This window comes from Balaenoptera ricei, chromosome 2 (genome assembly GCF_028023285.1).
Source record: "Balaenoptera ricei isolate mBalRic1 chromosome 2, mBalRic1.hap2, whole genome shotgun sequence".
Classification (NCBI taxonomy): Eukaryota; Metazoa; Chordata; class Mammalia; order Artiodactyla; family Balaenopteridae; genus Balaenoptera; species Balaenoptera ricei.
The window spans coordinates 53,915,719-53,937,154 of NC_082640.1; the positions used below are offsets into that span (position 1 = coordinate 53,915,719).

Below are 21,436 nucleotides of genomic sequence, written 5' to 3' on the forward strand. Positions count from 1 at the left end.
ATATGATGTAATGAGAGTGGCTTTACCTCTGCAGTCTTCCTCCTAAAAACCCATATGTTTAGTCTAATCCTGAGAAACACATTAGTAAAATCCCAACCGAGGAACATTTTACAAAATATCTGATGAGTACACCTCAAAAATGTCAAGGTCATCAAAAACAAGGAAAGTCTGAGAAATTGTCACAACCCAGAGAACCTAAGGAGACACCATAACTCAATGGAATGTGCTGTCCTGGATGATATCCTGGACATAGGTAAAACTAAAGCAAGATGAATAAAGTATGGACGTTAGTTGATAATAATGTACCAATATTGGTTCATTTTTTTGTGACAAATATACCATATTACAGTAAGATGTTAATAATAGGGGAAACTGCCTATGGGGTATATGGGAATGCTATGTACTATCTTCACAATTTTTTCTGTACATCTAGTACTATTCTAAAATAAAAATATATTAATAAAAACTAAATCACATTATCACTGTATTTAATTAAGTGCAAGTTTATACATAAAATGTTTAATTTTTAAAAATTATGAATTATTTGTTTATTTTTTGTTTGTAATCGATTGCCTTGGGAGACCGACCTAAGAAAACATTAGTAAGATTTATGTCAGAGAATGTTTTGCCTATGGTTCTCTTCTAGGAGTTTTATGGTGTCATGTCTTATACATGTCTTTAAGCCATTTTGAGTTTGTTTTTTGTATATGGTGTGAAGGAGTGTTCTAACTTCATTGATTTACATGCAGCTGTCCAGCTTTCCCAACACCACTTGCTGAAGAGACTGTCTTTTCTCCATTGTATATTCTTGCCTCCTTTGTCGAAGATTAATTGACTGTAGGTGTGTGGGTTTATTTCTGGGCTCTCTTCTGTTCCATTGATCCATATGTCTGTTTTTGTGCCAGTACCATGCTGTTTTGATTACTGTAACTTTGTAGTATTGTATGAAGTCTGGAAGGTTATGCCTCCGGCTTTGTTCTTTTTCCTCAAGATTGCTTTGGCAAATCTGGGTCTTTTGTGGTTCCATATAAATTTAGGATTATTTGTTTTAGTTCTGTGAAAAATGTCATGGATAATTGATAGGGATCACATTAAATCTGTAGATTGCTTTGGGTAGAATGGCCATTTTAACAATATTAATTCTTCCAACCAAGAGCATGGGATATCTTTCCATTTCTTTGAATCATCTTTAATTTCCTTTATCAATGTTTTATAGTTCTCAGCATATGTCTTTCATCTCCTTGGTCAGGTTTATTCCTAAATTTGTTTGTTTTGTTTTGTTTGATGTGATTTTAAAAGAGGTTTCTTTTTTTTACTTTCCCTTTCTGATATTTCCTTGTTAGTGTAAAGAAATGCAACTGATTTCTGTATGTTAATCATGTATTCTGCCATATTGCTGAATTCGTTTATCAGTCCTAGTAGTTTTCATGTGGAGGCTTTAGGGTTTTCTATAAGTCATCTGCATACAATGACAATTTTCTCTCTTCGCTTCCAATTTGGATATGTTTTATTTCTTTTTCTTGTCTGATCAGTGTGGTTAGGACTTCCTAATCAAACTTATAAACTTTTGCACAGCAAAGAAAACCATCAACAAAATCAAAAGACAACCTTCAGACTGAGAGAGAATATTTGCAAACAATATGACTGACAAGGGCTTAATTTCCAAAATATACAAACAGCTCATACAATTCAATAACAAAAAAAACAAACAACCCAATCAAAAAAATGGGCAGAAGACCTTAATAGACATTTCTCCAAAGGAGACACACAGATAGCTAATAAGCACATGAAAAGATACTAAAAACTGCTAATTATTAGATAAATGTAAATCAAAACTACAGTGAGGTATCACCTTGCTCTGGTCAGCATGGCCATCATCAAAAAGGCTACAAATAATAAATGCCGGAGAAGGTGTGGAGAAAAGGGAACCCTCTGACACTGTTGGTGGAAATGTAAATTGGTGCAGCCACTATGGAAAACAGTATGGAGCTTCCTTAAAAAAACTAAAAATAGAGCCACCATATGATCTAGTAATCCCACTCCTGGGCATATATCTGGAGAAAACTCTAATTCAAAAAGATACATGCACCCCAGTGTTCATAGTAGCACTATTTACAATAGCCAAGACATGGAAACAACCTAAGTATCCATCAACAGCTGAATGGATAAAGAAGATGTGGTAAACTTTCTCCCTTTCCTAATTTTTTCCTTTGACTCCCATATCCACTTTGTGGTCATGGGTTGACAGTAATTATAGCTAATGTATAGATCTGGTGCAGGAATAAAATTTTGAAATGAAATGTGACTAAAAAATAAAAAGTTGTGGTATATATATACAATGGAATCCTAGTCAGCCATAAAAAAGAATGAAATAATGCCATTTGCAGCAACATGGATGGGCCTAGAGATTATCATACTAAGTGAAGTAAGTCAGACAGAGAAAGACAAATATCATTTGTTATCACTTATATGTGGAATCTAAAATACAAATGAACTTATTTACAAAACAGAAACAGACTCACAAACATAGAAAACAAACTTATGGTTACCAAAGAGGAAAGGGGTGGGGGAGGGATAAATTAGGAGTTTGGGATTAGCAGACACAAACTACTATATATAAAATAGATAAACAACAAGGTCCTACTGTATAGCACAGGGAACTATATGTAGTATCTTGTAATAAACTATAGTGGAAAAGAATATGAAAAAGAATATATATATATATATATAACTGAATCACTTTGTTGTATACCTGAAAGTAACACAACAATGTAAATCAACTATACATCAATAAATTTTTTTTAATGAAAAAAAATTATGAAAATAATGGAAACTTTCTAAAGCATTGTAGAGAGTTTGAATCACAAGAAATTGAACCTTGGTCTTAAACAATTCAAAATATTATACTACCTTTTTTTCTTTTTTTTTAGTGAACTGATTGTTAAAGACCCTGAATCATGTCAAGGTTTCCTTCTATTTTGAAGTTGAAGTCTTTTCTTATTATCTTGTAGTTGTAGTCACAAAGGCTTTTATGTAAATATACTTTTCAGTGTCTACAAAGAGAAATGTAGCCTGATAACTTTTTCTTTCTTTTTTAGACAATTTTGAGTGTTCATTTAAACTAAATATTCCTAGAGTATGCACATAACAACTGAAGGATTTTTTTTATCAGTTAATCTATAAAATTTCTCAAGAAAGGGGAAACAAAAAAGATGTGAGGAAGCAGTCTTTAGACAAATAGCTAATTATCTTCTTCTGTAAGGACAGGGAAGAACATTTAGAAGTATTTTTTAAAAGATTTTGACATATACACGCATGAAAAAGAGTGTCATGCAACTGGTTTTGACATAATGTGGGTCTCTGAGAATTTTACCAAGTCATCTGACCAAAAAGCCCACATTTAGTCCCCAAGAATGAAAATGAAGGGGGGATCCTCCCACTTAAACAAGATGGTCTCTCTTTCAGACAAATAAGGCAATTTCCTCATGAGGCCTTTTTTTTTTTTTTTTTAGGCTATTCTTTTTTTTTTTTAACATCTTTATTGGAGTATAATTGCTTTACAATGGTGCGTTAGTTTCTGCTTTATAACAAAGTGAATCAGTTATACATATACATATGTTCCCATATCTCTTCCCTCTTACATCTCCCTCCCTCCCACCCTCCCTATCCCACCCCTCTAGGTGGTCACAAAGCACCGAGCTGATCTCCCTGTGCTATGCAGCTGCTTCCCACTAGCTATCTATTTTACGTTTGGTAGTGTATATATGTCCATGCCACTCTCTCACTTTGTCACAGCTTACCCTTCCCCCTCCCCATATCCTCAAGTCCATTCTTTAGTAGGTCTGTGTCTTTATTCCCATCTTACCCCTAGGTTCTGAGGCCTTTTTAAAATTCTTGGTTCCTAAAGTCTCTAGAAAATGTCCAGCCAAATGTTGAAGTTCATGCAACGGGAAGATGTGCCAGCCAATTTTTCTTTATGATCAGATCTGCATTTTTTGGCTTCAAAAGATCAAGAAAAGGTGGGAAGGTCTTTGGAAATTTCAACAGTAGCTAATCCTGAACACTATTTAAAGATGCTGCTTAGAGAGATAGTTTCTCACATTTTTCATTAGCTTTAGTCAAAGAATATTTAAGGCAAATTTTGGCCCTAAGTTGCCTCCTTGGACCAATTAAAGAAAGCAGACTATTGAACAGTTGGAATTTTGTTTCCTTTTGTTCTAAGGTGCTGCTCAAATGAACAATTTCATCCATATTAAACATTCTCTAAAGTGGCCTCTGTGGTTTCAAATTGTTTTCGTGTAATTGTGCCAGTTAGAAAGATATGCACAAGAATTGGACTCCTAATGATAAAGCATAAGAAAGGCAAAGGTCAGACTGGAGGAGGTATGGTTTATACTGAAAAGACCCCACAAAAACTGCCAAGAGTCTGTAAGGACAGCTCTTGTGTATTTCTGTATCTCTGGAGCTTGACAAAGACCACACATCACCTACTGGGGCCAGACAAAATATCCTGGTTTCAAGCAGACAAAACTAAATTCAAAAAACAGACAGGCCACTAGACTAGCAGGTGTTAGGACCTAAAAACAGTTTTGCCAAAGAACAATGCAAACCTGGCCTAATAACAAAATCCCAAGTGATCTGATTCCTAAGAAAACATAACAAACCCAATGCCAAAAGGCTTCAAGGAAAGAGAGAAGTTTAACTCAGCATGAACTTACCTTCCTGCCAGGGCAGGTGGCACCTGGTGTAGGTGGAGGCACAGGGCCTCAGATGTGGACATCATCACTGGGCCAAGCCTGCCAGGCAAGGCAAGAAGCTCCCAGAACTTCTATTTCTGTCAGTGCCCTCCACCAAAGACCACCAGCAGCATCCCTGTAGTTGGACAAGTTGGTTTGACTATTCCTTGTGGTGAGAGAACATGCACTATAGGGAATCATGGCATCTCCATGAGAGGCTGCTGGAAAGAACTCAGTGTATGATTTGGGTTCTGGCTGGGTGAGTCAAGAGAGGGTCAGAGGAAGCAGGAGTCTGTCCTGTTTGGGATGCCAGAAAGCAGAGGCAGTTCTCTAACTGGGTATCCCAATTCATCTTATCCAGGGGAAGGCAGCCCAGACTAGAAGAGGATAAAGATTGTAATTGATCAAGAAATTGAAGCCACTCATTTCAGCCAAAAGAGGGGGTGTTTGTTATTTTGTGTGTGGCGCAGGGACATTTTTTGTCTGTATTTCACATCACTGTGAAGTGGCCTCAGAGGGACCTTGTCTGAGGCTGGTGTTCTATAAGATTGCTTAAGTCCACCAGGAGAATAACATGGCCAGCTGTCTGGACATCTGGGGCTATTTTTTCCCTTTCTCAAAACTAAAGTTTTGGGGAATAGACACAGGGCAACAATTAGCATTAACTAATCATACTATAGGGTGGGAAGTGAATTACAAGGATGTGTACAAGGTAAGTGGTGGCAGGATGGAGGGAATTGTCCAGTGGGGGTGGGAGTTGGGGGTGGGCAGGGGGCAGAGCTTGGTTCCAGGAAAATGTCCTAATAAGGTAAGATTCAAGCTGAGTCTTGGCAGAGAAGTAGATAATCCTTAGGTAAGGTGCACAAAGTGGGGAGAAGAGGACATTTTAGCAGAAATATACCAGCACACATAAAGGAAAGGAGTTTTCAAGCTTAGGGCACATTAAGAGAAACTACAAAGAATCCAAATCATAGAGAAATGAGGCTGTGTGTTGGCATGTTAATGACTTTTCTGAATAACCATTTGATCTTACATGATTAATAACCATGGAAAGGTTTTAAGTGGTGGACTAACATAATCATAATAGATAAGAAGCAAACCCAAGGTACAGAGAATCCAGGTAGGCAGCTTTCTCAGTAATTCTGGAGTGACCCAATGAAGGCTGGAACTAGTGCTCTGTTGATGGGACAGAGGGAGGAAAGTGACAGACTTGAGTCCTGTTTACAGCCAGAGGTGAATTTCCAAGAAGTGAATGAGGCTTAAGCTTCAGGAACTTCCCTTTGCACTGGTCCCTTTCACATTCCTGGGAGTGGCCTGTGGAATGTCTTAGACAATCATATGTGACATGGACAGAGCCAGAAGCCAGTCTGTGGAAAATTCTTCCAATTACCAGACGTGTAAAATTTTAGGTAGAAGATGTGATTACCATAGGTCTCCTTTTAGGAATATGCTTGATGTATATACTTGAACAATATTCAAACACCCCCAAATACTTTTCTGGATAGGAATCAGAAGTAATAGAACTTAGAAGAATTCCTGATTGTCAAACAGAAACTCATAGCCATGCTACAAGCCGTGAATAGATATCTGTGTGTGAAGTTGTGTGTTTTGTGCATTCCAATACAATAGATCACATCGTGGGATATTTGATGAACTTTCGACACATCATATGAAACAGCACATAAATCATACCAAAGCAAAAATTCATTAACAGAACATTTCACAAAAGAGTGATAAACTCTTGGATTATTTGATAATCCAGTTAATGAAAAGGAGCAAACCATATGAGTTCATTGGAAAAATAAATTCCTCACTGATTTGACACAAAATACTTTTTTCAACAAAGATTGCAAAGACAGAAAATCCTTTGAAGATGCTGCTGCAATGAGACATGATAACAAACTGATCATTGGTCTAGGGAATAAATGAAATACCTTGAAATTTTATAATTCAGAAACAGGAGAACTGAAACAGCAGTCTCCTTAATTTGACAGCAATATCAAAAATTTATATGACATTACCAATAATACTTTCATAAAAATATTGTAGTCACAATTTTGTATTCTTTTTTCTTTAAATGAATCCCAACACTTGACCAAGCTCTAAGCTCCATGAACTTGAACAGGCTTCTGCTTACCCTGTGCTCTCCCAAGAGTTATTTTCCTGCCAGTTTTATTCCTTCAAAATCCAGACAGCATCACTATAAAGTCACATTTTTTTCTACTGGTTCAGCAATCTCTTCAATCACTCGCTAATTCTCCTAAATGATGACTGGGTTTTTTTGGGGTTTTTTTGGTTTTTTGTTTTTAACAGTGCTGCAGTGAACACTGGGGTGCATGCATCTTTTTTTTTTAATTATTAGCACCTTTAATTATTATTTATTTATTTTTTTGGCTGTGTTGGGTCTTCATTTCTGTGCAAGGGCTTCCTCTAGCTGCGGCAAGCAGGGGCCACTCTTCATCGCAGTGTGCGGGCCTCATCACTATCGTGGCCTCTCGTTGCGGGGCACAGGATCCAGACGCGCAGGCTCAGTAGTTGTGGCTCACGGGCCTAGTTGCTCCGCGGCATGTGGAATCTTCCCAGACCAGGGCTCGAACTCGTGTCCCCTGCATTGGCAGGCAGATTCTCAACCACTGCACCACCAGGGAAGCCCTGATGACTGGGTTTTTAACATACTTTGAAATGCAACTTATTTTAGGAGAGTTCACATTTTAGAGATGAATCCACAAATTCTTTTTATATGTGTAAAGGAATATTTACTGCCCCTAACAATTTGGGAATTCTCATCGATTTAAATAAAGTTGAAGCTGTCAATCACATTTTAACTCTGCTCTTACAAACCCAGAATAGATTTATTAAGCAAATAATCTATGACTGCTCTTTTCCAACACCACAGCCCTTCTAGAATAAATATTACCTGCTAGACTTTCATCTTTGCACTGTTACTTTTGTAAGCAGCTCTTTTGCCCCTTTTTCTGTTTGTTCATCCTGTTTTCCATAAACCTTAATCATAAAAGTGAGATCACTAGGTAACATTTAACCTAACTCCTGACTGTACATTCTGCTCCACTGAATGTACACAATGCCTTGCCTAACCTGTTGATTCCTTTCCTGGATTAAAAGGAGTAAGAATAGAGAATTAAGTAGTTAAAGTATGACTAACTCTCTACCCCCAGCTTCCCCTTTAGCAAATGTGCAGCGGAACCATGCGGTCAAGTTAGCATCCAAAGGAAGATCAGGAGAAAGCGGCAGGTCTGCATGCAATGGAAAAATGATGAAGAATCTGACCTCCTACCTTAATGATTAACTGAAATTGTTTCCACTTTCTCCCTTTAAAAATTGTCATGGCTGAGCAGAATCTTCAGAGTTGGTCTCAGAACATGAGTCCACCTTCCCCCCAGGTTGTGGCTTTCCTGAATAAAGCACCTTTCTTTTCTACTGACAATTGCCTCTCAATTAATGGCTTTTGAGCTGCAAGTAGCCAAACGTGAGCTCAGTAACACTTTAAAAAGCAAAGCATCTATATCCTAGAAGCAAGTATAATTTTTTGTTTCTCTTGATGTTGGAAAAACTCAGATTTTAACAGCATGCTTTCTATTAACTCTCTCCTGTTAATGCGGTGGGTGAATCTGAGTGCTCACAGTAAGAGGAAGAAGAATTGCCTTAGAAATATATGGAATTTCCATTGTAGTAAATCAAAAAAGAGGATTATTATTTTCGTGTGTGTGTGATTTTTATTTTTTTATTTTTATTTTTTTCTTATTTTAAACATTTTATCAAGAAGGCACATTTTTTTTTTTTTTATACAGCAGGTTCTTATTAGTCATCAGTTTTATACACATCAGTGTATAAATGTCAATCTCAATCGCCCAATTCATCACACCACCACCCCACCACCCCTGCCATGGCTTTCCCCCTTTGGTGTCCATAAGTTTGTTCTCTACATCTGTGTCTCAACTTCTGCCCTGTAAACCGGTTCATCTGTATGATTTTTCTAGGTTCCACATACATGCGTTAATATACGATATCTGTTTTTCTCTTTCTGACGTATTTCACTCTATATGACAGTCTCTACATACATCGACGTCTCAACAAATGACCCAATTTCATTCCTTTTTATGGCTGAGTAATATTCCATTGTATATATGTACCAAATCTTCTTTATCCATTCATCTGTCGATGGGCATTTAGGTTGCTTCCATGACCTAGCTATTGTAAATAGTGCTGCAATGAACATTCGGGTGCATGTGTCTTTTTGAAATACGGTTTTCTCTGGATATATGCCCAGTAGTGGGATTGCTGGGTAGTATGGTAGTTCTGTTTTTAGTTTTTTAAGGAACCTCCATATTGTTCTCTATAGTGACTGTATCAATTTACATTCCCACCAACAGTGCAAGAGGGTTCCCTTTTCTCCACACCCTCTCCAGCATTTGTTGTCTGTAGATTTTCTGATGATGCCCATTCTAACTGGTGTGAGGTGATACCTTATTGTAGTTTTGATTTACATTTCTCTAATAATTAGTGATGTTGAGCAGCTTTTCATGTGCTTCTTGGCCATCTGTATGTCTTCTTTGGAGAAATGTCTATTTAGGTCTTCAGCCTATTTTTGGATTGGGTTGTTTGGTTTTATAATATTGAGCTGCATGAGCTGTTTATATATTTTGGAGATTGATCCTTTGTCCATTGATTCATTGGCAAATATTTTCTCCCATTCTGAGGGTTGTCTTTTCATCTTGTTTATGGTTTCCTTTGCTGTGCAAAAGCTTTCAAGTTTCATTAGGCCCCATTTGTTTATTTTTGTTTTTATTTCCATTACCCTAGGAGGTGGATCAAAAAAGCTCTTGCTGTGATTTATGACAAAGAGTGTCCTTCCTATGTTTTCCTCTAAGAGTTTTATAGTGTCCGGTCTTACATTTAGGTCTCTAATCCATTTTGAGATTATTTTTGTGTATGGTGTTAGGGAGTGTTCTAATTTCATTCTTTTAAAGGTAGCTGTCCAGTTTTCCCAGTACTAGTTATTGAAGAGACTGTGTTTTCTCCATTGTATATCCTTGCCTCCTTTGTCATAGATTAGTTGACCATAGGTGCGTGGGTTTAACTCTGGGCTTTCTATCTTGTTCCATTGATCTATGTTTCTGTTTCTGTGCCAGTACCATATTGTCTTGATTACTGTAGCTCTGTAGTATAGTCTGAAGCCAAGGAGTGTGATTCCTCCAGCTCCATTTTTTCCCCTCAAAACTGCTTTGGCTATTTGGGGTCTTTTGTGTCTCCGTACAAATTTTAAGATTTTTGGTTCTAGTTCCGTAAAAAATGCCATTGGTAATTTGATAGGGATTGCATTGAATCTGTAGATTGCTTTGGGTAGTATAGTCATTTTCACAATATTGATTCTTCCAATCCATGAATATGGTATATCTCTCCATCTGTTGGTATCATCTTTAATTTCTTTCATCAGTGTCTTATCGTTTTCAGCATACAGGTCTTTTGTCTCCCTAGGTAAGTTTATTCCTAAGTATTTTATTCTTTTTGTTGCAATGGTAAATGGGAGTGTTTCCTTAATTTCTCTTTCAAATTTTCCATCATTCGTGTATAGGAATGCAAGAGATTTCTATGCAGTAATTTTGTATCCTGCAACTTTACCAGATTCATTGATTAGCACTAGTAGTTTTCTCATGGCATCTTTAGGATTCTCTATGTATAGTATCATGTCATCTGCAAACAGTGACAGTTTTACTTCTTCTTTTCCAATTTGTATTCCTTTTATTTCTTTTTCTTCTCTGATTTCCATGGCTAGGACTTCCAAAATTCTGGTGAATCATAGTGGTGAGAGTGGACATCCTTACCTTGTTCCTGATCCTAGAGGAGATGCTTTCAGTTTTTCTCCATTGAGAATGATGTTTACTGTGGGTTTGCCATATACGGCCTTTATTATGTTGAGGTAGGTTCCCTCTATGCCCACTTTCTGGAGAGTTTTTAGCAGAAATGGATGTTGAATTTTGTCAGAAGGTTTTTCTGCATCTATTGAGATGATCATATGGTTTTTATCCTTCAGTTTGTTAATATGGTGTATCACATTGATTGATTTGCATATATTGAAGAATCCTTGCATCCCTGGGATAAATCCCACTTGATCATGGTGTATGATACTTTTAATGTGTTGTTGGATTCTGTTTGCTAGTATTTTGTTGAGAATTTTTGCATCTATATTCATCAGTGATATTGGTCTGTAATTTTCTTTTTCTGTAGTATCTTTGTCTGGTTTTGGTATCAGGGTGATAGTGGCCTCATAGAATGAGTTTGGGAGTGTTCCTTCCTCTGCAATTTTTTGGAAGAGTTTGAAAAAGATGGGTGTTAGCTCTTCTCTAAATGTTTGATAGAATTCACCTGTGAAGCCATCTGGTCCTGGACTTTTGCTTGTTGGAAGATTTTTAATCACAGTTTCAATTTCATTACTTGTGATTTGTCTGTTCATATTTTCTATTTCTTCCTGGTTCAGTCTTGGAAGGTTATACCTTTCTAAGAATTTGTCCATTTCTTCCAGGTTGTCCATTTTATTGGCATAGAATTGCTTGTAGTAGTCTCTTAGGATGCTTTGTATTTCTGCAGTGTCTGTTGTAACTTCTCCTTTTTCATTTCTAATTCTATTGATTTGAGTCCTCTCCCTCTTTTCCTTGATGAGTCTGGCTAATGGCTTATCAATTTTGTTTATCTTTTCAAAGTACCAGCTTTTAGTTTTATTGATCTTTGTTATTCTTTTCTTTGTTTCTATTTCATTTATTTCTGCTCTGATCTTTTTGATTTCTTTCCTTCTGCTAACTTTGGGTTTTGTTTGTTCTTCTTTCTCTAGTTCCTTTAGGTGTAAGGTTAGATTGTTTATTTGAGATTTTTCTTGTTTCTTGAGGTAGGCTTGTATAGGTATAAACTTCCCTCTTAGAACTGCTTTTGGTGCATCCCATAGGTTTTGGATCGTCGTGTTTTCATTGTCATTTGTCTCTAGGTAGTTTTTGAGTTCCTCTATGATTTCTTCAGTGATCTCTTGGTTATTTAGTTATGTATTGTTTAACCTCCATGTGTTTGTGTTTTTTTACGTTTTTTCCACTGTAATTCATTTCTAATCTCATAGCATTGTGGTCAGAAAAGATGCTTGATATGATTTCAATTTTCTTAAATTTACTGAGGCTTGATTTGTGACCCAAGATGTGATCTATCCTGGAGAATGTTCCATGTGCACTTGAGAAGAAAGTGTATTCTGCTGTTTTTGGATGAAATGTCCTATAAATATCAATTAAACCTATCTGCTCTATTGTGTCATTTAAAGTTTCTGTTTCCTTATTTATTTTCATTTTGGATGATCTGTCCATTGGTGTAAGTGAGGTGTTAAAGTCCCCCACTATTATTGTGCTACTGTCGATTTCCTCTTCTATAGCTGTTAGCAGTTGCCTTATGTATTGAGGTGCTCCTATGTCAGGTGCATATATATTTATAATCGTTATATCTTCTTTTTGGTTTGATCCCTTGATCATTATGTAGTGTCCTTCCTTGTCTCTTGTAACATTCTTTATTTTAAAGTCTATTTTATCTGATATGAGTATTGCTACTGCAGCTTTCTTTCGATTTCCATTTGCATGGAATATCTTTTTCCATCCCCTCACTTTCAGTCTGTGTGTGTCCCTAGGTCTGAAGTGGGTCTCTTGTAGATAGCGTATATATGGGTCTTGGTTTTTTATCCATTCTTCAAGCCTGTGTCTTTTGGTTGGAGCATTTAATCCATTCATTTTTAAGGTAATTATCGATATGTATGTTCCTATGACCATTTTCTTAATTGTTTTGGGTTTATTTTAGTAGGTCTTTTTCTTCTCTTGTGTTTCCCACTTAGAGAAGTTCCTTTAGCATTTGTTGTAGAGCTGGTTTTGTGGTGCTGAATTCTCTTAGCTTTTGCTTGTCTGTAAAGCTTTTGATTTCTCTGTCAAATCTGAATGAGATCCTTGCCTGGTAAATTAATCTTGGTTGTAGGTTCTTCCCTTTCATCACTTTAAGTATATCATACCATTCCCTTCTGGCTTGTAGAGTTTCTGCTGAGAAATCAGCTGTCACCCTTATGGGAGTTCCCTTGTATATTATTTGTCATTTTTCCCTTGCTGCTTTCAATAATTTTTCTTTGTCTTTAAGTTTTGCCAATTTGATTACTATGTGTCTCGGCATGTTTCTCCTTGGTTTTATCCTGTCTGGGACTCTCTGCACTTCCTGGACTTGGGTGGCTATTTCCTTTCCCATGTTACGGAAGTTTTCGACCATAATCTCTTCAAATATTTTCTCTGGTCCTTTCTCTCTCTTCTCCTTCTGGGACCCCTATAATGCAAATGTTGTTGCATTTAATGTCGTCCCAGAGGTCTCTTAGGCCGTCTTCATTTCTTTTCATTCTTTTTTCTTTATTCTGTTCCGCAGCAGTGAATTCCACCATTCTGTCTTCCAGGTCACTTACCATTCTTCTGCCTCAGTTATTCTGCTATTGAGTCCTTCTAGTGTAGTTTTCATTTCAGTTATTGTATTGTTCATCTCTGTTTGTTTGTTCTTTAATTCTTCTAGGTCTTTGTTAAACATTTCTTGCATCCTCTCAATCTTTGCCTCCATTCCTTTTCCGAGGTCCTGGATCATCTTCAGTATCATTATTCTGAATTCTTTTTCTGGAATGTCGCCTGTCTCCACTTCATTTAGTTGTTTTTCTGGGGTTTTAACTTGTTCCTTCATCTGGTACGTATCCCTCTTACTTTTCATCTTGTCTATTTTTCTGTGAATCAAAACCAGTGGATTATTGGCAATTTCGTATGGTTAATCCAATATAATGAACAATTACCTTTTAAATAGTAGTCTGTTTTGGCTTGGAGAATAACCAAATATGCTTTTTAGAAACAATGCCAGTTTTTTTGTTTTATTTTGTTTATTTTTTAGAGCAAGAGTGAAGGTGGTCACTGTCTCCTTTACCAACTGGACACATTTTTTAAAACACAAGTTGAGAAATTTCAAGTTGCTCAAAAATGATTTCCATAATCTTGCTTACTATCATTGAAAAGGAAATAAACCAATCAAAAATGTTGCATATCTGTGTTGTACTTGGTGTGGACAGAGCAGAAAAACAGTTCAATCACAGTCTTACCCCAAGATGCTTGCAGTTCTATTTAAAGTTTTTTAAAGTATACTTATGAAAAGATGATGAAAATGCAAGGCCTTAAACAACTGTCAAATAAATAATAAAGAGAAGAAGCACTGCCACAGTCCAGAAAAAGAAAGCAAGCCAAAAACAGCCGTGGGCCCCCCCACTGCTATTGTGCCAGGGAAGATGTAGCAGCCTATTCTCCGAGCCACCCCTTTGCCTCTGGACTTCTCTGGGGCCAGTAGCTTCCTGACCAGGGGCCCGGGGCCTCGGGCTCTGCCAACTACCATGGGCTCCATGTCAAACCAGCAGTTTGCAGGTGGCTGCACCAAGGGGCCAGAGGAGGTGCCAGAGTCCACGGCCGGGGCCACCGAGGAGCCGCAGCTGCTTTCATGGTGCCAGCACATGTAAGTGGTTCAACGTGTGCATGGGATTCAGCTTCCTAGCCATGACCGCCCGCCCCAGGGTCACACTCGACCCCCCCGTGGATGTCTTTGTGCACCAGAGTAAGCTGCACATGGAGGGCTTCTGGAGCCTGAAGGAGGGTGAGGCCATGGAGTTCACCTTTAAGAAGTCTGCCAAGGGCCTGGAATCTATCCAAGTCACCAGCCCTGGTGGGGTGTCCTGTATTGGAAGCGAGAGGTGGCCCAAAGGGAAGAACATTTAGAAATGCAGATCAAAGGGAGATATGTGCTACAACTGTGGAGGTCTAGACCATCATGCCAAGGAATGCAAATGGCCACCCCAGCCCAAGAAGTGCCACTTCTGCCAGAGCATCAACCATATGGTAGCCTCGTGTCCACTGAAGGCCCAGCAAGCTCCCAGCTCACAGGGAAAGCCAGCCTACTTTTGGGAGGAGGAAGAAGAGATCCATAGCCCTGCCATGCTCCCAGAGGCCCAGAATTGAGCCACAGCGGGTGGGGGCTATCCTTCTGTGATCAGAAAGTTTTGAGGAACAGGCATCAATCGGTAGAGTGGAGAAAGTGGGGACAGGGTGGGTAGGGGGCAGTTGGCACTGTCATATATCTCAGGCTGGTTCGTAGCATCACCCCCTCTTCCCCTTTGGTTTGGGAGAAGGGGTGAGGCAAAGGAACTCCAATCATGCTCTATCCAAATGCACGTGAGGGCTTTGGGGGGTAACCCTCCCTGCATGCTTTATCTGAGTCTCCACCCCCAGAATCTCCAGCTTTTGAAAGTGGCCTGGATAGGAAAGTTGTTTTACTCTTAAATAAGGATATGGAATAATATTTCCCATGCCAGAGTGAAAAGATTAAGCATGAGACCAGATTGATAGACCTAAACCCACAAGCCACCACCGTCTGTGGGAGGAAATATCTCAGGGGTAAGGCAGGGTTTTCCACATCTTGTCTCCTCATAAGCCCCTCTTGGGATGGAGTGCTGAGAACTGTCCCAAGCAGTGGGTTGTGATGATAGGCAAAAGGGGTGGTTATGGGCACAGCTGTTGACCTGCTGCTTCTAAGCTCATTCCCACCCAATTCTGGGCCAATACAATTTTATTTATTTGCTCCCTTGGATGACTGTACCTTGGGTCCCACTTTCTTCAGGATGCCAACTGCACTGGCTGTGTGCGAATGACGTATCTTGTGCATTTTAACTTTATTTTTTCATAATATAAATATTCTGGTTTTGTATTTTTGTGTATTTTAATCTAAGGTCCTCATTCCTGCACTGTATTCTCAGGTACGTGAGCAATCTCAGGGATAAGTCGGCAGCAGCTCCGGGTCTGCACAGCAGGAATATTTTTTGTTGCTGTATCACCAGAGATAACAACTCTTTGGAGTGTACAGCCTATTGAACTACCTCATTTTTGTCAATTAGAACTGGCTTTTCTGCCATAGTGTCCTCTTGAAACCCCGCCATCTTCAATGTTTCATGGGAGACTAGGTTTTAACTGGGTTGCCCCATGACTTGGTCTCCTTCTACTGAAAGACTGGAAATTGATCTGAATAGGAAAAGGTGGTGCAGAGAGGTTAGGAGAGGCTGGTCCAGGTAAAAGGTGCAGAGAGGAGAAGCCAAGATTAGGCAGAGGTCATCTGTATGTGTGATAAAGGATTCCTGTTCCAGACCTCTAATTCCAGGGCACTGACTTGCTTTACATACCAAATCCATCCTTCACTGGATTGGGCTAGGCCTACCATGCACAATAGGGTGTATTGTGTGCATTTTTGTAAAAAATGTGAGTTGGTAGGGACCAGTTTTAAGAACGATGCCTCTGTACCCATCTTGAGCTGCCCAGGGATGGACATATGAAGCAAGGACAAGATCCTTAACCTTTAACAATTCTGGGCTTTTCCCCCTTGGCTTCCAGAGACACCTTTAGTGATGGCTTCTTTGTGGTTCCCAGAGCCAGTGTCCTGCCCTGCTGCAACAGTGATTAGTGTCATGGTAGCTAAAGGAGAAAAGGGGGTTTCATTTACATGCTGTGAGATCACTGCAAACCTACCTCACTGTGTTGTAAGGGGGCAAATGAAAGAGAACGCGTTGGGTGATGTGTGTCTGATCCTGGGTTTTTGTCTCCCCAGTTGCTGCCCCCCTCTAGTTATTGTATTTGTCTGGGCTTCATAGGACTTCACAAGTAGCTGATTTGGTGATTGCTAGGTGGCCTAGTTTGTGTAACTATAATGTGTTGGTCTTCTCCATGTTCTTTTGGGGTTTTAGTGTTTACAAACTTCTTGATATATTGAGAAAAATAGCCAAAGCATCTTTGACAAAAGGTTCTGCACCAGCCAAAAAGATCTGAAACATAAGCTTGGGGGCCCCTCTTCTTGAAGTGGGGGGTCTTGAGCCACACTTTCTTTTGTGTTCCCCTTCCTCTATTTCCTATTTCGAACAAGATCTTCTGTCCTAAAAACTGGATTCCTACCCCCTCTTCTTTCCCCCTTCGTACCCCCCCTAAAAAATAGCCCATACACCTATATGTTTAATTTGTGGGGTATCTGCGATTAAATGACTTGTGCAGAAATCCTGAAGAAGCTAAGAACTCTCCATCCCTTGTTCCCAATCTCCTGAGTCATGACAATTCCTTGATGTGATTCATGCCAGACAGACTGCTGTCTTTGGATGGATTTAATCTCTAATCCTAGGGTAGGAAGGAGCAATGAGGGGGCCTTCCATGTAGAAAGTGGGGTTGGGAGACCACGAAAGGAAAGATGAATGTATATCCAAGTCCCTCAGGAACTTTCATGCAGGTGCAAGAAACTTATGTCAAAGTGGCCACAAGATTGTTTAATAGGAGACGGACGAATGTAACTCCATGTTTACTAATAGAAACCAAAGCTTTGTGTGAAATCTTGAATTTATGGGGTGGGAGGGTAGAAAAGCATGTACCTGTCTGTTCTTTTCCTCATCCCTTCCCCTCATTACTGAACTGCAGGAGACTGAGCCCCCTTGGGCTTTGGCAACCCCATCTGGGCAGTGTTTATTTGACGGTTGATTTTGCTGTGCCAGGTACTTCCTTTCCCATTTGCTATCATTTTGTAACACACATGCTGACCCTTTTCCCTTCCCCTTCTTTTCCTTGGGAAAATACAATGAATAAAGACTTATTGGTACTGAAAAAAAAAGAAAGAAAGAAAGAAGGCGAGCAGAAGGGAAAGAGCACACATCCAAATGCAGAGAGAATGCACAAAATCTCTCCAAAAAGGAAGGCCAAATATTGGCCACGTACACTCCAGCAATCACTGTAGCTTCCTTCCAGTGGTCTGGGCAGCTGGAGTGAGTAATGGTGAAATGCAGGTAACTTCCTCAATCAGAACTAAACACCAGCTGGAGAATCAATCACCCAGAAGATCCATCAGTAGAGGAGGTATGGATCTATCCTGTTGTGTAGCTGAGTGAGGGTGGCCAGATCAACGCCTTCTGCCAGAGCCTCTGGGGGTGACAGTGACCACTGGCAACTAACACTGGGCAAGTACCACCTTCACTTCGGGCTGGATGCTAAGAACTTGCCCTCACAATGACTCGCTGTTATATATTGTTACTGGTGGGGTGAAGGGGGAGAACTCATATTCAAAGATTCAGTACTTTTTCCAAAAATTAACAGCTAGTCAGTTTTTGGATTTAGGATTTATGCCAGAGATATCTGACATCAAAAGGCAGGAGAAATTTATATGCACAAACACACGCACACAAGCTATTCATATTATTCTACTTTAACCTTCAGGTTATCCAAGTTAATAAAAAATTTATTACCAGTAATATTGTTACTGACCCAGGTTCTTGGACTCTTCAATCAATAGAAACTGATAACGGGCCAGATGAGAAATTCAGGCAAGGCTTTACTGGTACTCACTGAAGCATGAGAAAACAAGTAACAGTTTCCCTTGCTCGCTCCCTGTGAAGGGTGGGGAGCTGGTCCCTTAAATGGGGTGAGGAATGGGGCAGATCCATGGATTGGGCTGGAGGGATGGCTTAGGTGGTCTGCTCACTCCCTTGGTGGTACTCTGTGCAGGGATCATGCACAGTACCCTGATTTTCTCCTGACATCTCAGAAGTGGCAATTGGGTTTCTGGTCTTTTTGTATCTTATTGTTCATAATTTGCCCCAAGTGCACATTCATGCACTTAGTTATTTTTAGTCCCTCATAGTTTCTTTGTATTTTGTTGCTCAAGGAGACGTTTGTCCAGGTACAAGCACTGCAGCAAAGGGTCCCAGGTCCCAGGTCCTAGGTCCCAGCCTGTCTTAATATTACACCTCCCAACTCATTTAAAGACATTGGAATTTAGTAACTTTTTATTCAGAATGTATAGTGTCCCTGTAATTTCCCATCTCTTTATAGAGAAATTGCTTTCTAGATTTCATTCATTTCAACATATTCTAATATTATCCTTATCATGGAGTCAACCCATGATGATCTCCCAAAGAACTTCACTAAATCTATTAGTTGGATGATTTGGGGCAAGTTATTTTAAGCTCCTGGATATTTTTGAGGTTCTGGCCTTGCATATCCCCAAGGTTACATTTCAGATCTAAAAGTTTCTTAAGTCTAAATTATTAAAAATCCATCAAATATGCAATAAAAGATAGAAATGTGAGATATTAACTACTAATTTTTTCAAAAATTACTTCAGTTTATAGTATCAAACAGAAGATATGAATCCTGACACACTGCTCTGTAAAAAAGCAAAATATTCAAGCTTTCCTGCTGTACTTGTTTTTACCAAAAACAAAACCAAAAAAGTCTCTTAATCACCTACGAGAAAATTATTTTCCATGACTGTTGTCCCTATTTTAGTAACCTAAGGCATTATCTAGTGAAGTACTAACAAGCCCCAAATTACCATGACTCAGTGCAATAAAACAATTTCTAGACGTAACAATGCAATGTATGTGTTGGTGGTTGGCAAGTGACCGCCACACAGTGAAAGCCAGGGGCCACTCTCATGCCATCTTGTGGCTCTTGGCCCCTCCTGCAAGGCCTGGGAAGACTCTCAATTCAGGCGTGGATGATCCATGGGAAAGAGAAGCCTGGGCTGCAGCCCCAGAGAGGGGCTATGGCCATTTCCATTGAGTTTGTGTCCTCACTTCCTCCCTAACCCTGGATATATTAGCATTGTTTTAAATTGTATTGCCGTGGTTACAAGCAAGACTGAGCTATTCCCCAATTTATCGACTAATCAGAACTCCTCCTCTCTCAATCCCCTTTCCCTGTGGGTTTTTTCCCAGGGAGCTAAGCTGCTAAGGTTTTTTCCCTTGTATATAGTAAGGATAGTCACATTTTCCTATCAAACATTTTCTTCCAGTCTGTGGCTCATCGGTAGACATTATGTATGGTCCTTTTCATCCCACAAATATTTTCAATTATTAAGAATTTTTTTTTTTTTTTAATCACACAGACATTTGAAATTCTTAAAGAATCTCCCCCCTTCCCTGATTTTTGCTTAGGGTGACGCTGGCCCTTTATCCTCCCTATGGTCTGCCTATTACTTTCATAGCAGCATTTCTTCGTGTTCACTGAGAGGCAATTCCAGAACATACCGGTTTTACAAAAATTTAAAAATAGAATTGCTTGGTCATAAGCAGGTTCAGGAAATCGTGACAGCTTGCCTCCCTGATCAAGTTTTATGAGTTTCCAAGAACTTCCTTTTTCCCACATACCTGCCAGCTTTTGACATTTCACACTTGCTTTTTGGCCTAATGCTAGTCTGGAGCCAGTGAGGTTTGAGATTTTTTTCAGATGCATTTTAGCCTTGGGGTTCCTCTCCAAGTGGCCTTTTCACAAGTTCTCACTTTTATATTGCAGTATTTGTCTTCCTATAAATCATATGTAGTTTCCTTCTATATGGGACACCAATCTCTTAGGTGGGGTGTACATGTTTATCTCCCAGTCAGTAGTTTGTTTTTTTACTTTTTTCCCCCAAGGTATGAGTTGTTAAAGTAGTGCAATGTATGGATTCTTCCTTTACGGTTTGGGGTGTTTTGTTTTAGTTTTATTGATGTAAGGCCATCCCTAAACAAGATCTTAAAAACGGTAGTCTCTAAAGGTCTTTTGCCCCAAAACGTTCCCCAGGAGCTATTCTGAGCTTCATGCATTGCCTTCTAAGTGCAAAATTCCACTTAAAAGCCCTATGACCTTAAACATCATGATTGTAAAAATCTGATCTAATAAAAGTTACCCTCAGCGTCAAACCCGGGAAACTGAGACCTGGGAGCCAGGCTCACAACCTGCTCTGTGAGTTACTCAAACCATTCTTTTCTCAAATCTCACTGCGGAGCCTTCTAACAGGTTTTTAGAAATTTAGGTCATAGGCTCCCCGGGCTGGGTGTGCAGGGTCGGGGGCGGCTCCCCGGACGGGGTGGGTGGGGGTCGGAATCGGCCTCCCGGGGACTGAGTGTGCGGGATCGGCTCCCCGAGGCGGGGTGTGAGGGGTCTGGGCAGGCCGTAGACTCCCGAGCCGGGTTCCAGGCTCCACGCGCAGAAAAGCAGCGCAGCCCAGACCAGACCAGACCAGAAGTCCCGAGCGCGGAAGATCTGCGCAGGCGCAGAAGGCCGCTTCGACACGAAGGCGGGACAGAGCAACGAAAGCGGAAGCAGACGGGAATGATTCAATTGACTTGCTCGTAAAAGTAGTGTTATCGGCTCCCACATGGTCTAGCGGTTAGGATTCCTGGTTTTCACCCAGGCGGCCCGGGTTCGACTCCCGGTGTGGGAAACGATGAAACTTTTAGAATCCAGGTTTAAGAAATTCACCGTTAAGTAAATTTAGATCCGTCTTAGCAAGAAGACTAAATATAATTGTTGAAAGCTGGAATTCATGACGGGTGGTCGTGAGCTTGAAGACCCGCCCTGCCACCCTGTAATTCATAAACCTGGGAAATCCAGATTGTGTAAACAGTATTGTTATTTTTGCCCTTGATATAATTCATTTAAAATATCACAATAAATTATAATATTTATTGGTCAAACTCTATTAGACAAAGGAATTCTATTTTATTTTCTTCTCAGTTTTATGATGACATTATATAGCTTATAAATGACATTATAATATTGTGTAAGTTTAAGGTGTACAACATGATGATTTGATACACA

General features: G+C 39.5%; 1 non-coding gene and 1 pseudogene across 1 annotated transcript; both read left to right on the forward strand.

Annotated features, from left to right (window-relative positions):
- Positions 1-14,175: 14,175 nt before the first annotated feature.
- On the forward strand, positions 14,176-14,794 carry LOC132360354 (protein lin-28 homolog A-like; annotated as a pseudogene).
- Positions 14,795-20,987: 6,193 nt separating this feature from the next.
- TRNAE-UUC (transfer RNA glutamic acid (anticodon UUC)) lies at positions 20,988-21,059 on the forward strand. Its single transcript has one exon. It is a non-coding gene; the product is annotated as a tRNA-Glu (tRNA).
- The last annotated feature ends 377 nt before the right edge of the window (positions 21,060-21,436 follow it).